The 15,999-nt window shown below is 43.0% G+C and overlaps 2 protein-coding genes across 2 annotated transcripts in view; both read right to left on the bottom strand.

Annotated features, from left to right (window-relative positions):
* Positions 1 to 15,999, bottom strand: part of TPGS2 (tubulin polyglutamylase complex subunit 2) — a 1,173,328-nt gene that overhangs the window by 611,635 nt on the left and 545,694 nt on the right. The window lies entirely within an intron of this gene.
* CELF4 (CUGBP Elav-like family member 4) overlaps positions 1 to 15,999 on the bottom strand; it is an 814,373-nt gene that overhangs the window by 357,760 nt on the left and 440,614 nt on the right.

Genomic DNA, 15,999 nt, shown 5'->3' with positions numbered 1-15,999 from the left:
TACATCGTTCTTTTGGCGCGAAGGTTTCCTGATTTTTTTTATTCCGTTAAGTTGCTGCAACGCTCCATAAATTAGCGCAATTACACCTATCCATGGTGGAAAGCCCTGAGATGACATCAATCTGTTGTTTTTGGAAGATGATGTTTGTGTAATGTATGTTTCAGATTATCCTCCGTTACTCCTACGGGCGATAAACAACAGGAGTCTGGACTGAAGGAGGGGGAAAAGTGACCGAAGAACTTGCAGACGATGGGTGCTCTTCACTTATTAAAAAAAATACTAATTAACATTCAGTGTCCCGTCTATAATCAATGACTAGTATAATTGATGAGCGTTGTCTTTAAATAGTTATTAGTTACATTGCTTTGCTTCATTGCAACAATACACTACTTACTGTAGATTATAAGGTTATTCCTTGACTTGAAAAATTCTTAGAACACAGTAACGGCTACGTTATACCATGTATTGGAAGAATTCTAAATTCCAGGAACAGAGAATTAGGGCAGCGAGGAGGGGGGGGGGGGTTTCGGAAGAAGGAGGTGGAGGGGCGTGGGGTATATATTATCTTTTCTATATACTCTTGTAACAAATACCCCGCTCCTGAAAGAAACAGACACATCTGCTGATTTATACATTAGCTGATACCAGTATCACGGGTAGAACTGTGACGACGTTATGTTTTTAACATCGCCCGCCTTTGTGTTCGTCGATTCCACTTTTGCCAAGCGTACGAAATTCCAGGTTAACTCCACATTCAGCAGCTGCTGTAATATTTCAATTAAAATCCCATTTTGCTGCGTTATGGCATTTCTGCCCCACTATACCTAGCACCTCTGACAATAATGAAAAGTGTGCCAATAGATGTTGTTTCCAAGTCATTTGCATGCAGAAACATCACCTTCTCGTTATGAGGTTTTCATTCTTTGCCCCCAAAAGGGACTTTGCAGCTTTAAAAGAAAGCAGAGGATGTATTTTTTATCGCATGAGCCACCATAAATATATTAAAAAGCAATATTAAAGGAATACTGAGAGCAGAGTAATTTAATCAAATTCATGAGATTGAATACCCCCAAGGCAAACCAGAACATGGGGGGGGGGGGATCAGCAACTGACAGGAATATTTGAGAAAATCAGTAGCAGTTGTGGAAGGGGGGGGGGGGGCTCCTTGACAAACCCGAGGTTAACGTATCGGAGGAATTTTCTATTCAGTAGAAAACAATTTTGCATCCTCTTTGTCAAGGGATTGCACTGCAACGGACGTGCTGTGACAGCAGGGTAATTACGGGCCAAGTTGTTTAACTAGGACCCATGGGATTCTGATGGATTTACCTCCTTTTGCTCTGTGTGAACTATAAATCGCTTTGTCTACCAGCCTCCAACAGTTAAAGGAGCATTGACCAGTAGCGGGCGGCACGCAGGTCACTGGTTAACAGTGCTGGAAGCATTGATTTGCTGTCTGCTCCTAATGATCCTGCACGATATTGGGGGTTATTTAATAACACACGCTAGATACAAACCTGCAAAGTAAAGTAACCCCATAGCAACCAATTAGCAGTTACATTTGATTGGTCTAGTGCGAGGCAGATTAACGAAGGCCATGGAGCAAACAGAGATTTGTGAAAGGAGAACAGGACTGAGCTAAATGGTTATGGGCAAAATAGCCGGATCATCCATTAAGCATCCTAGGATCCCATCAAGGGCCTGTGGGCTCTGAGGGGCCCAGACTAGGATAACCTTTTTTTTTTTTTGACAAATCAAGGTGGGAAGGGGGTGCCAAACCAGAATGCTGCCTAGGTCCACATGTGATTTTAAGCCAACTCTTATGGGTGAAGGTATAATCAAAATGTCAGATAAAGAGTGGAGATTGGGTCAGGGAATCTGGGCAATTATCTGATGTGACCAAGCGGAGGCTATATGTGGTTTGTGAAGAGAGGCTTGTGGCCCACCTCAAGCAGTAGGTTAAGGAAAAGATTTGGAGAGACTAGTGCACAGCCAAACCGAGGGGGGGGGGGGGGGGCAAACCTAGTGCCTGGAAACCCCCCTCCAAGCCTGGAGAACTGTATAATTGAGGTGGCTGGACCCTGCCCCCGCTTCACACGGCTCTGCTTGAAAAGGGAGAGCTGCGTGCACCAAACAGTAGTGCATGCAGCATTGCCCATGTATATTATAGAGATAGGAAGAGTTGGAGAGCAGCCAAGCACTGTCTACTATTATATTCACGCCCCCATGCATGCTGGTCACGCCCACTGGTGGCGTGGTGTGGAAACCCCCCTCCACAAATCCTGCATTTGCCCCTGTAGTGGATACATTTTCCTTACTCCCATTTGATTGATTAACATAAACCAAGCGGGAAGGACGAGTGGAGAATGACAGGAGGGAGGTTTTATAACATGATTCCCAGGGCATTTGGGAATTGGTCCCTAACCTTTGTGATTGTGATTTGGTAAAAGAGGCTGGAAAACTGCTTGGCAGAAAACTGAAGGTCTTTCAGGGGTCAGATTTGACTGCGAGTTGATGATCAATTCCACTTATGCAAAGGGCCCCGTCCGGGAACACAGGTCAGGGGGGGCACCGGTCAGAAAAGAGGCGACTTGCCCCCGGCTTTGGAGATATTCAGAGCGGGTGTTGTCATTGTTATAGAAAGAGGGGTTTTCAAAGCCCAAGACATTGAAGGTGTACAGGACCCACAAGTCAGCTTGGGATTACCCAGAGGCGGTCAAGGCTGAATAAATGAAGCTAGTGGGCTTAGGCTCGTTGGATTGCCCTTTTGGCCAGCCACCCTTAGAAGTGTTGTGTATCTCCCCACTGGGTATGACCTCTTTCCCCAGTGATAACCATTCCATAACTATAGGTAAACCTAATTAAAAAGTATTGCGGCGGCGCATGCGCGGCTTCACTGCGCAAGCGTGATCGGCTCACATAGGCGCTTTGCCCAAGTGACTGGCCTAACGGAGTGGTAAAATAACCCATACTGCTCTTGGCCAATATTGCCAGGGAATCTGAGTATTTTCATAATAAATTGCGCCGATAAAAGATTTCTTTTTTTTAATCACCGCAATGAGTGGCAATAAATATATATGGGCATGGGATTTTATTCCTTATTAATTATGCCCTGATTACCCCTGCCCCCCACCCTCTAAGCACCTGGCCATAAATGGATAACATCCTCTTAACTTTTTTCTATTTTCTTCACAACTCTAAAGTCACCATCACTAATATCTCATCTGATAAAAAAAAAGTGAAAGTAAAAACTAATTTCATGAAAATATAACTAATAATTCAGTTTAATTTGGGGCGCTTTACCCCTCATCTCCAACGTCCAACATGGGTTCTGAAACACTGGTTGTGCACTCACTTGGGCAGTGTTATATATTAATACGACGGGTAGCTACGCCTCATTTTTCTATTTCCTAGATAAATGCAGATAGATTGCAGTAGATTTATACATTCCATCCCTCTTTATTCCGTGACATCCACTTCCTATATCACTATACATTTTAATCATACAGAATTCGTCCTGTGAGGCACATGCAGGTACGGAGATATACCCGTTGGTCTTTAGTACATTATCTCTCTCATGGGTCCAGTAAAAACATCTTCGCTATATGTGAATTGGCAGTAATCGTGTTTTTTCCCTTTTTATATGCTATGGAATGAAAATAAATGCAGGTTGTAAAATAGCACAGTCCTTCGTTATCCGATGAATTTCCTTAAATAAAAACATTGTGGTTATTTTTTTTTATTTTCTATTTTTTTTTTTTACAATTTGCAGTCTCAGTTGGCTGAAATTGTTTTCACGGTCCCAGCCTAATAAATATGGATAGGTTGTGCTACAAGATAGTGCTAAGCACTTTGTTAAAAATATATAAAAATCAATATGTTCAGCGGAAAACAGCTTGAGCAAACAAACTTGCCGTCCCAGCTCTGGATGAAAGCAAGTAACCGATCTGCAATCAGCCAGAGGAACGCAATTTCCAATCTCTGGAATCTGTCCTCACCTCCAATTCATTTCCTGGGTTAGAGAACAGACCAGCATACCAAAATCAGCCTGCACTTTCTTTTTATCTTTTTTCTTTTTTTTTTTTTTAGATCTGCAAACACATTGTATCAGTTGTATAAAAATGTCTACATCTAGTCCCCGAGGGCCGATGGCCCAGGCTGGTACTATATATAGATTGGAAATTAGTTCACAGTTTACAAAATGCTTAGTGTAAAAAAAACAACAAAAAAACCCCAAGAAGAAAACAAACAATACAGAGGGAACTTTCAGTGTTATTTATCTGTGTCAAATGCCTGTAATTGTGCACTTATATATTGCTTTTCTGTTTTAATGCACTTTTAGCTATTGTATGGTTAGTGATATTTGACCTTATCAATTTGTGGGGATGTAAGCAACATATATTGCTAGTGGTAAGAGTCACCTATGTCATATATTATAAAATGGGAAAAGTGGAGAGCTTATCACACGCAAAATTATTTTATATAAGTCTGTGAAACGACCCATTCCACCATGGAATTCGATTTATACAAAAATTCACTGCGACTTAAATTTGGATCAGAAATCAGATTATACATATTTAATTAGGAACCAGTATTACCATTGAGGCTTCACATCTCATCATTTCCCGCCTCAACTACTGTAACCTCCTCCTATCTGTTGTTCTATCTGTCCAACTGCCCTAATCACTGCAGACTGATCTTCACTTATTGTTGCTTCACACCCACAGAACTACCCTGCAAGTCCATACACTGGCCTCCCGTATTCCACAGAATCCAATCCCCCAGTATCGCCTCTGGTATCTATCTCTGCCTTCAAGACGGCTTCCCACATATTGAATTCCCAACCACGCCTAATCAGACTCTCCGACAGCCTTCAAATATTAAAACACTTTCTGAAAACCCATCTCTTTATCAGAGTTTCCCTGACTCCCACTGATAATACTTACACTGGTACACCCTCATGCCTACCCTACTCCCTCTGATAATACTCCCACTGGTACACCCTCACACCTACCCATATCACACCAATACTACTCCCACCTATATTACTCACACTGGTACATCTTCACACCTATACTACTCACACTGGTACACTCTCACACCTACCCTACTTCCACCTATACTACTCCCTCTGGTACACCCTCACATCTACCCTACTCCCACCTATACTACTCCCACTGGTACACCCTCATACCTACCCATATCACACCAATACTACTCCCACCTATATTACTCACACTGGTACATCCTCACACCTACCCTACTCCCACCTACACTACTCAGACTGGTACACCCTCACACCTACCCTACTCCCACTGGTACACCCTCACAACTCCCCTACTCCCACCTATACTACACACACCTACACTACTCACACTGGTACACCCTCACACCTACCCTACTTCCACCTATACTACTCCCACTGGTACACCCTCACACCTACCCTACTCCCACCTATACTACTCCCACTGGTACACCCTCAAACCTACCCTACTCCCACCTATACTACTCCCACTGGTACACCCTCACACCTACCCTACTACCACCTATACTACTCCCACTGGTACACCCTCACACCTACCCATATCACACCAATACTACTCCCACCTATATTACTCACACTGGTACATCCTCACACCTACCCTACTCCCACCTACACTACTCACACTGGTACATCTTCACACCTATACTACTCCCACTGGTACACCCTCACAACTCCCCTACTCCCACCTATACTACACACACCTACACTACTCACACTGGTACACCCTCACACCTACCCTACTTCCACCTATACTACTCACACTGGTACACCCTCACACCTCCCCTACTCCCACCTATACTACACACAACTATACTACTCCCACTGGTACATCCTCACACCTACCCTACTCCCACCTATACTAATCCCACTAGTACACCCTCACACCTACCCATATCACACCAATACTACTCCCACTAGTACACCCTCACACCTACCCATATCACACCAATACTACTCCCACCTATACTACTCACACTAATATACCATTGCAACTATCCCGATTTCCACCCTGAGCCATTCTCGCTCCTCATGTCTCAGCTGTACCCTTCTCCAACAAGATTGTAAGCTTCCTCACACACTGGGCTCTCCCTACACTGCCTTTTTATATCTGCATTTATTTTTTCATACCTATCCCTGTTCTATGTAGGCTGCTCTTTCCACACTGTCCAGCACTGTGGAGCATCACAAATAAAAAAAACCACCAGTGGAACTATCGAGTTGTGGGCCCGGATGCAGGAAGGAGGGGACTGGGGCCCCTGACCCTCTGTAACTGCCATGCAGCGGACCCCATTATCTCCATGAGTCCTGGTGCGCGGCACCTGCCCCACCAAAGGTAGTTCCGCCACTTAACAACAATAAGAATAATAACAATACTTTAAGCTGTGATTGCTCATCTCCGCTGCGTTCCCTTCAGAAAGGGATAACTGGACCCCCTCTACAATGTCATTCATTGCTACTGAATTGGTGGCTGACATCATGGCTGTCTCCACTGTGGCAGATAATGGGTACATTTTAGTTTTCGGGGTTTTTTTTTTGCATCTTTCTTTCTTCAGCAACTAGACTGAAAAAACAATTACAATTAGCAAAGAGCCAACTCCCGGCATCCTCACAGAGCCAGGGAAAATAAATTGTGCTGGAATCACATAAAAACATAATAGATATTTTGGATGGGGGCAGGACAAAGCAAAAAAGAAAATGAGAGTTCTCCAAAAAAATCCATAATTCAATTGTCACGGAAAAGGGAAAAGATAATTAGGTAAGTTTGGCAAGACGCCTCTAGCTGAGAGCGTGGGGCCGTTTAACTGCTCTGATATTCTCTTTTATTTGTCTGCTGTGCTTTCGGTCGTGGCGGGGGCGCCTCGCAGACCATTTCACCTCCTCTGCTTCCCTTGTTTATGTCTTCGCTCCCGGTGGCAACTTTGCCAGTGAAACTGGGACAAGAGGCAGTGATTTGAGGAGAGAGGGTGCTCGACATGTGCTGCTCAATCATAGACATTGCCACACATAAGGGCATGGTTATAGATAGTAAGGACTTATACATGGAAGATGGATTTAACCTCTCTGGTACTAGCAAGTTCACAAACACTAATCATAACCTGTACCCGACTTGTATATCTCACTCACCATTCTTACAGATGCAAACGCAGTTATATACACAACTAAGGGGTACATTCTCTAAAGCTTCTACAAAGGAAAAATGTACCTGTTGCCCATAGCAACCAATCAGATTCTAGCTATCACTTTGGAGAACGTACTAGATACATAATAGCTAGAATCTGATCGGTTGCTATGGGCAACACCTCCACTGTTCCTTTTTTGAAACCTTAGCAATTGTACCCCTATATAATGAAATACACAACTCCCAGGTATGAGAATACACTTATTTCATGACAAGAACAGGCCTACACAACATATTGGGGATATATATGGAAAGAAAACTCCAACAGGCATCTATGAAAGAGAAAAAGTTAGTGTTACCCATAGGCAACAATCAGATTGTCATTGCAGTACAGTTTCCAAATGAACGGAAACATTTGGTTGGACACTATGGGTTACAGCCCATTTTCCTACACAGCTCCCTGTAGGACAGATGTCTTGAATAAACCACACAATATTTAGCGACAGTATCTCTTTAAAAGGTGACAATACTGTTGTGTACTGCACAAAGTGATGGATGAAATAATTGCAGCCGCACTACTTAGCCTATAATACTATACTGCGCTGTAAGCGAATTTAGCTACGCCCTCGTGTACAACTAGATCTACAGTTCTGAAAGAATATTTTGCTAACGCAACCGGAGATTCTCCAATGGGAATGATTTCACTGTTATCTCCCTCAGACTCTCAGCGAAACGCGTGGGTTAATGTATGCCGTTTACTCCACCGTGTCCCATTTCTTTGCAGGTTCTTATCTCTCATACCTGACACTATAAGTTTTAGTTTAAGGGAAAGATTGAATTGCTGGCGATGCGGCACGTGGACATCACCGCGATGTCCGGCTGCGCACATTGCTGCCCGTTACAGCAGGAACCTTTGCTCATTTTTCTGTGCACCTCTATGGGGTGTGAGAAAAAAATGAGTGTAGATTGCTGCCATAAAATCGTCGCGATGTGTCTCCGTGAGTCTCTCAATAAGAATGTGGCTTAGTAGCTGCTATAGTTAAGAGTGATTCATTTCCTTACGAACTATATAAAGCAACCTAGCATTAGAGATTATACTGTAGCACTGAAACGTGAGCAACCTTTTGGCCAACATTAACAATCTGCTCATCTTATTCTATCATAGCTGATAAAAGTAACGTACTAGTAACTAGCATTACATTGTATTTCATTCTGAGATCTGAATTTATTTAAGTATTTCTGATGATATTATTGGACTACTTGATCTACCCTTATACAATATTTAGATAGGACTCTTTTATTTTAATAATTACATAATGGAATGTATGTGTATACACTAAGCGGACGTTTTTGTTGGTTTATTTATTAAGGATTTATTTGTATGTTTTTCTTTAATGTATATGGAATAAAAGTTATATTTTGGTGCAGGGAAAAGTATCATATATCTACGTTAGAAATGTCACAATACTATTAGGTTACTTCAACAGCGCACTACATGAATTAACTCCTTTCTGTCTTATTATTAAATCCCATCTGCAATTGTACCTTGCTCTTTAATAATCGAATGAATGAAAAAACTGCTGGATATTCTGCAAATAAACCTTGCTGAAGATGCTCCAGAAGTTTCCTAAGGACACTGTTCCCATTTTTCAAACAAAATGCAATAGAGACTGAGACGCAGAGCGCGCTAGATCCGAACGCTCTTGTGCGACCTCTCGCTTCTGACTTTTTCAATCCATTCACAGAATATTTTTTTTTTTGAGAACTTTGAAATAACAAGAGCGGCTCTGCACCAACCAATTAGCATAGCAATATCAAGGATCTTACTGGGCTTTGCATGAGAGGTAAGGTCACGGGCTGGCATATGATTGAAATTTCTGTATAGGAAATGAACGTGGCCCCGTCGATTCTTTAATCAAGACTCTGCTTCTCTCGGTAGATGGGGCTGACATTTTCCATGTCTTGGCATTATCATCTGGAACTCCGCAGATAGGCTTTGTGATTCCAAGGGTTTTACATATTAAATTCCCTCCCCACACCTCTTCTGGCAAACTTAACTCTTCTTGTTTTTAAATGCCTCAAAGATGAGGGCAGTTAGGGGATTTATTGCACGCAGTATGTTATGTTGTACCAGAGCCAACGGCCTGCCCGGCCTTTCCATCGGTGATTGTTCTGCAATGTGGATTCTCCAGAGTCTATAAAAATAGCCTTTGTCTCCCGGTGGAGATTGTGTCTGCAATGAGAGATCCAGTGCACTTATTTTGTTCTGTGAATCTTGGCTGCCGAGCAAGAAAGTGGCGTGAGGGACGAGCGGCTGGAGAGGGGGTGAAGGGTGGGGGGGGAAACAAATATCAGCTTGAAAAAGAAACAATTAACTATACGGGGATTCTTAGGATGTGAGACGTGCCTCATTCAATAAAGTAAGGTACATGGTCTTTCTCAATGAAGAATTGAAGATGACTTCTGCCATGCAGAGCTGCATCCGTCCAATCGTACATTGAAAATATATGCAGATGCCTATAGATTCTTGGGACTATATTTATTTTCTATTATCGTGGAAGAATTTTTTTTTTTTTTCCCAGGAGTTCAGTCTATCAGGCTAAACTATTCTCACTTGTTGGCTGTCTCCCTCTGCACGTCACAGTTCTACTGCTTGCATACCTCCTACCTGTCCTGGTTTAGGTGGTACAGTCCTGATTTAAGGGGAAGGATTACAGCTGGGACACGTGAGCTGCTAATGGGTGGCTCTTCAATGCGGCAGGGAGCAGCGGTGCACGCAGCATTGAAGGAATTAGTTTTTTTAGGGAAAGAAGCTAGGGCTGGCCTAGTGCTTTGAAAGTGTTGGACACGCCCCCAGGGATGTGGCCGACCCAACATGACACGGACACGCCTCGATATAGTGTGACCACACCCCTTTTAGGCAAAGCAGCAAACTCTTGATTAGGCAACTCTAAAAGGGGGATGGTGTTTTTGGCTTATTATTGTGACACTAATTGGTGCTCACAAAGTATTTCTGGTATATAGACTTCTGTTTGGCAATAATATTCAAACAAAAGTCCAATTCTCCCTTTGAAATCCCTGATCTAACACAGGTTAACTCTATTAGGCCAACTTATCCAACATCGATCACCCCGACCACAGGAAACGCAAACTTTTACACTATAAGCTCCTCCCCCAGGTCTAGTCTGATTGGCAGTTGTCAAGTCCATGTCTTCCTCCCTCTGTGTCTGACACCATCCATCATTCCTAGATAAATGTTCGTCTGCAATGCCTCACACAGTCATACTCGGAGCCATGTGATGTTCAGCGGCAACAGTACCCCACATTGTTGTTGCTCCATGCAGTTTTGTGCATGTGAGATTTGTGGTTGAGAGTAGAGATGCTCAGGCTCGGTTCCTCGAGAACCGAACACACCCGACCTTAGGGGATCCGAGTACCGAGCCAAGCTGGAATTGAAAACGAGTCAAAACGCCATTGTGACGTTGTCGGATGTCGGGAGTTTTGGATTCCTTTTTAGGATCCAACATAACGGTGGGTGGGAGGACAGGCGGTCCCAAGGACAATTCCATCTTACACCACTTTTCTTTTCTGTCACTGCTGTGTACCAATGTGTCCTAGATGTGCTAGGAACTGCCGTGTGTTGGTGTCAGTGCTCTGTCGCTTACCATCCAGCCAGGTCGCTGCAGTATTTGTCCGAAAGTGTATTAAAATAATATTGTGACCTGTGAGGTGGTGAAAATTGACTGCAAATGACTTGAAATTAGTGTTATTGAGGTTAATAATAATGTAGGAACAAAAAAAGAGCCAAAATATGTGATTTTAGCATATTTTAGGATTTTTCCTACAAAATCCAAAAACAAAACCAAAACACACAAGGGTGGTTTTGCTAAAGCCAAAACCAAAACCAAAACACAAAGCTAATCCAGATCCAAAACCAAAACCACTTCACGGGGGTCAGTGAGCATCTCTAGTTGAGAGCAGCTAGGCTGACGGAGTTTGTTGGCTAAGCTGATTGGATGAGAGCTCACTCTTCATCCAATCAGCTTCCCCAGCACTCTGAATGCAGATCCACCTGGAATCATAGTTATCCAGAAATAAAGGGGTTACAGCAAGCAGCAAATTGGGGGTTGGGGGGCAAGAAGTTTGGTGTGAGAATGACTAGGTGAAAACTAAAAAAAATATATATACTGTGTATATAAATATATATAATATATAGATAATTCTCCCTTAAAGATATTTAAGCTTATAATATACTTTTAGATAAATTCATATATACGTCCGATTTTGTTTTATTAAGCATTCAGCGCTTTATAACTAAAATCATTTATTAAGCTCAGAAAACAATGCAGGCAAGCGGCAGATTTTAATAAATCCAGATAAAACATCAGGAAGAGAGAGGAGGGGATACGAGATAGGGAATATGTGATATGAAGCCGTGGAAACAAATCTGGAGGTCTTTAGGCTTGAGCTCTGCAATACTGTGATATGTCATCCCCGGAAGATAGATGTCCTGGAGAGACGCTCAGACACGCTGACGAAAAAATAAAAAAATAAATAAAAACACCCCGTGTCTGGCAGCTGATATCTCCCATCTCTGCGCGTTCAATCTCGGGAGTTCTCTCCGGCTCAGCCAAGTGGTATTCTCTCTAATCTCACCTAACAGAGATCTGGCGTCAGGCCTCCCCTGTGACAGCGTTTACAATGGAAGAACATTCGCTTTATGAGGCTTTTTCCTTTTGCTTAATTAAGCCCTTAAAGTAAAAAACATCAATTGTGTTTTGGAAGGTACGGCGAGCTGGCCCCGATTCAGGTGCCTTGGGTACGCAGATGTCTCGTCTGGTGGAAAAGAGCGGGCGAATGTTACCGCTTTCCTGAGCAGGAATCGGCACCGTTGCATGGCGGCAGCTCCCCATCTCTCTCATTTATAGACTGATGGAGCCGGCTCGGGCTAGCCAGGGAAGTTATAAGCGAACTCAACACTGGGCTACAATGCTTGGTGGGTTCTTCCACAAAATTTTCTCTCTGTGGGGCCTATTTATCAAGCCTTAAACCATACAGAAACAACTGTTCTATAAGTATTTAACAAATGCCTAATACAGGACACATCAGAGATATATATTGCCTTGCAGGGGCAAACGCAGGATTTGTAGAGGGGGTATCCATACCACGCCACCAGTGGGCGGGACCAGCATGCATGGGGGCGTGACTATAATTTTAGACAGTGCTTGGCTGCTCTCCAACTCTCCCTATCCCCATAATATACATGGGCAATGCTACATGCACTACTGTTAGGTGCACACAGCTCTCCCTTTTCAAGCAGAGCCGTGTGAAGCGGGGGCAGGGTCCAGTCACCTCAATTATACAGTGCCCCAGCTTTGGAGGGGGGTTTCCAGGCACTAGGAACCCCCCCCCCCTCGGTTTGCCTATGCCTTGGGCAAAGTATTGCATAATAAATGCAATGGTAAATGTGCCATCTGACAATGATTAGCCATTCGATCCTAATGGGAGAGCACCGCAGTTGTCGGATCTTCGGATCCCTCTCCGGCAGCCGTCTTCCTCTCCCCTACGTTGATTACCGGAATTGTCCCTTGTGGATGTGTGATCCTAGGTCACGCACACGCAGTAGAGACTCCGGGTCAGATCCCGGAGTTGTCATTAGAACGGAGGCATCGATGGGACAGCCTGCTATTGGATTCGCTGTCCCGACATGACTTTAAGGGTAAACTGCTCCGTCAAGTGAGCGTTGCTATATCAGGTGTCGGAGCAAAAATGCCAATCAGGTGGTTATTTTGAGGAATACTTAGTTACACTCTCCATACAGACTTCCGTTAAGGATCACGCTTTAACCCGAGTCTAGGACTCCCCAAATTTATACCCGTGGCTTCACTTTTCCTTATTGTAGTAAAATGGAAGTCACCCCTATTGCTTTTTTCTATTAAGGCAAAGATAGACAATAATATACTATAATATATATTTATATTAATATATTAATTACAACTGTGGATTGATCCTGTTAATAATCTGAAGCCATATTTTCCTGATATATATATATATATATGCACCTGATATACTTTGGGGGCCACATGGGGGTCCCTCTCACCCTCAAAAATGCTGCACATTCCCTTTAATCTCAGTAATATTTAAATCAATACATTTAATCAGCAGGAATGTTATACAGGTGTTACACACTATATCAAGCACATCCCCAACATAAACTGATAATGCAAATCACCGATAGCCCTGGCGGCCAGAGACGCCACCCTTCAAAATGTCGGTTGAATTGAAGTTGTTGGCGAGAGACGGGGTGGTTATTATATTAGCCGGTATATTTGTTGGCTTTTAAGTTTTTTCATTATTTGCGAACTCTTCTTCAAAGAATAGTTATAGCAAAATAAATGAAAATAGACCATCAATAACTGGCCAAACTCCTCCAGGGTCAGCCATGCTTCTCTTACCTCCACAAATATAGAAATGCCCCCCCCCCTTTTATTATTATTTGATTATGGGAAAAAGTGGCATTATCTGTTGCAGTGAAATCTTCGGAGCCGGTAATAGGAGCGTCCGGTCACGTCACCGGCAACGCTATGTAAACATCAGTCGAACGGCTCTTATTCACCTTTTCTAGGAATCATCTGAAAAATGCAACGCTGGCAGCTCAATAAAACAAGCCGTAGTGCTCTCTGGGTTTGGCCATCGAGAACGCATCGACACCCCATGCTTAACACCTGGCATCGTGATGGCTGTCAGTGCTTTTCTATATTTGTTATAATAGCTGCTGTGTAATTGCCCTTCAGGCATTCTCTTTTTACCCCCCCCACCCCGTCCCGCCCCCCTGTATTGCATACGTAGGGGTGATAACACTAATCAAGGAGTGTTAATCATCATCATTAACGTGCCGAGGAATCAGGCTCCGGTTACCAGGGACAGAGCTCAGCGCGGAAGCTACAGCTGCATTAATCCATCCCTGGTGATAAATACGGGTTCATCTTGCTGTATGTAATATCTTTGCTGTGTTGGGAGCAGGCGGAGGCGCTTAGGTTAGACAATGATGTATTAGAGGTGATATTCTGCAGGCCTGCTTTCTGCAGAGAATAAACAGGAGATGAGCTGACAAATAGAGGTGGGATATTTGTAAAATACATTTTCTGGGGACACAGGTGAGAGGTTTCGGATGAGGTCAAACAACAGCGACATCAACCTAAGTGTCCAGGAGACGTCTTCGGTGAGGAAATGTGCTAAAAATAATATTAGTGACGTAGTAAAGGGTGAACTGAGCTCTGTAAAACTTAGTTAATATCTGCAAAATACATATTCTGTTGTGAGGAGTTTGCATGTTCTCGTGTTTGCGTGGGTTTCCTCCGGGTGCTCTGGTTTCCTCCCACACTCCAAAAACATAGTGGTAGGTTAATTGGCTGCTATCAAATTGACCCTAGTCTGTGTCTGTGCGTGTGTTAGGAAATTTAGACTGTAAGTCCAATGGGGCAGGGACTGATGTGAGTGAGTTCTCTGTACAGCGCTGCGGAACTAGTGGCGCTATATAAATAAATGGTGATGATGATGATATGCAGATCTGGGGTTACTTGATAATTGCTTATTAGCACCTTCTTTTGCACTGCTCACAAAAAGATGCATGGCAGGTCTGCATTTTTCTGTGGTTCATAAATAACGCTCTCTGTCTTTTATGTTTGCGCCAAACGTTCTTTAAAACTTGTTTTCCATATGTTGCCATATTTATAAGAATCCCTGTCCCACAAGTCATGGGTTTAAAAAATAATATTAACCTCTGTTTTCACAGTTTACGTTCTCCATTATTTTCATTAGGCAAATGCAGTATACTTTTACTATCATGTGATTTTATTTTCACGCCATGTGTGCAGCACTTTTAGTAAGATCATTAAGGCAGTCCCTTGCCAGTAAGGGGTTAAACTGTAGAACGGGTGTAAATGGATATAGCTCTCCCATTTATGACTTAAGGTTACGTAAATACATGTCTCTTTCATGGTATTTTATTACGAGCGTTGTCATTTTGGTGTTTTGGTAAAGCTAAAAAAATGTACACTCACCTCTTCCTCCGTTGACATAAATCGGGGTGTAATCAGTGCCACAAGCAGAGAGAGGGTTAATAATCTGCTTCCACTTTAAATAAAACCACTTTCCCTTTGCACCGTCTATGATTGCTCGCAGCGGTACACGCTCCGACAAAATTCAGCAATTCATTTAAGATGATGGAAATTACAATATTTTAATAATGTAACTTCCTCTCACACTAATCTACCACATGTATGCAAAGGGAACGATCCAGATATGCCATTTACTCCTTCTGCGCTTCTGAACTGAGCAAATTTAGAGGCAAATCCTCTATAACCTCTGCCCATCTAGCAGGGTGCTCAAGGCTGACACCCCATTAGCAGGGGTACACTTGGGGGAGTCCAGTTACGCAGACACCCCCCTTTCTCTAATCATGGAACCTCCCAGTTACTAGGTATATTACATTAACACATGTATATAAACCCTAAGCAGATGCTCATGGAAATGTGTCCTAGGCTGCAGACAATGGGGTATATTTACTAAACTGCGGGTTTGAAAAAGTGTAGATGTTACCTATAGCAACCAATCAGATTCTAGCTGTCATTTTGCAGAATGTACTAAATAAATGACAGCTAGAATCTGATTGGTTGCTGTAGGCAACATCTCCACTTTTTCCAAACCTTCAGTTTAGTAAATATACCTCATTGTATGCAGCCCAGGACACATTTTCATGAGCATCTGCTTAGGTTTTCAATGAACATTGGCCTCAACAAGATGGCCGCCGTCACTTTTCTCTCTAGTGTATTAT

Source organism: Mixophyes fleayi, chromosome 1 (genome assembly GCF_038048845.1).
Source record: "Mixophyes fleayi isolate aMixFle1 chromosome 1, aMixFle1.hap1, whole genome shotgun sequence".
NCBI classification, from domain to species: domain Eukaryota; kingdom Metazoa; phylum Chordata; class Amphibia; order Anura; family Limnodynastidae; genus Mixophyes; species Mixophyes fleayi.
The sequence above is the reverse complement of the archived record's forward strand: the minus strand, read 5'-3'. Positions and strand labels throughout refer to the sequence as shown.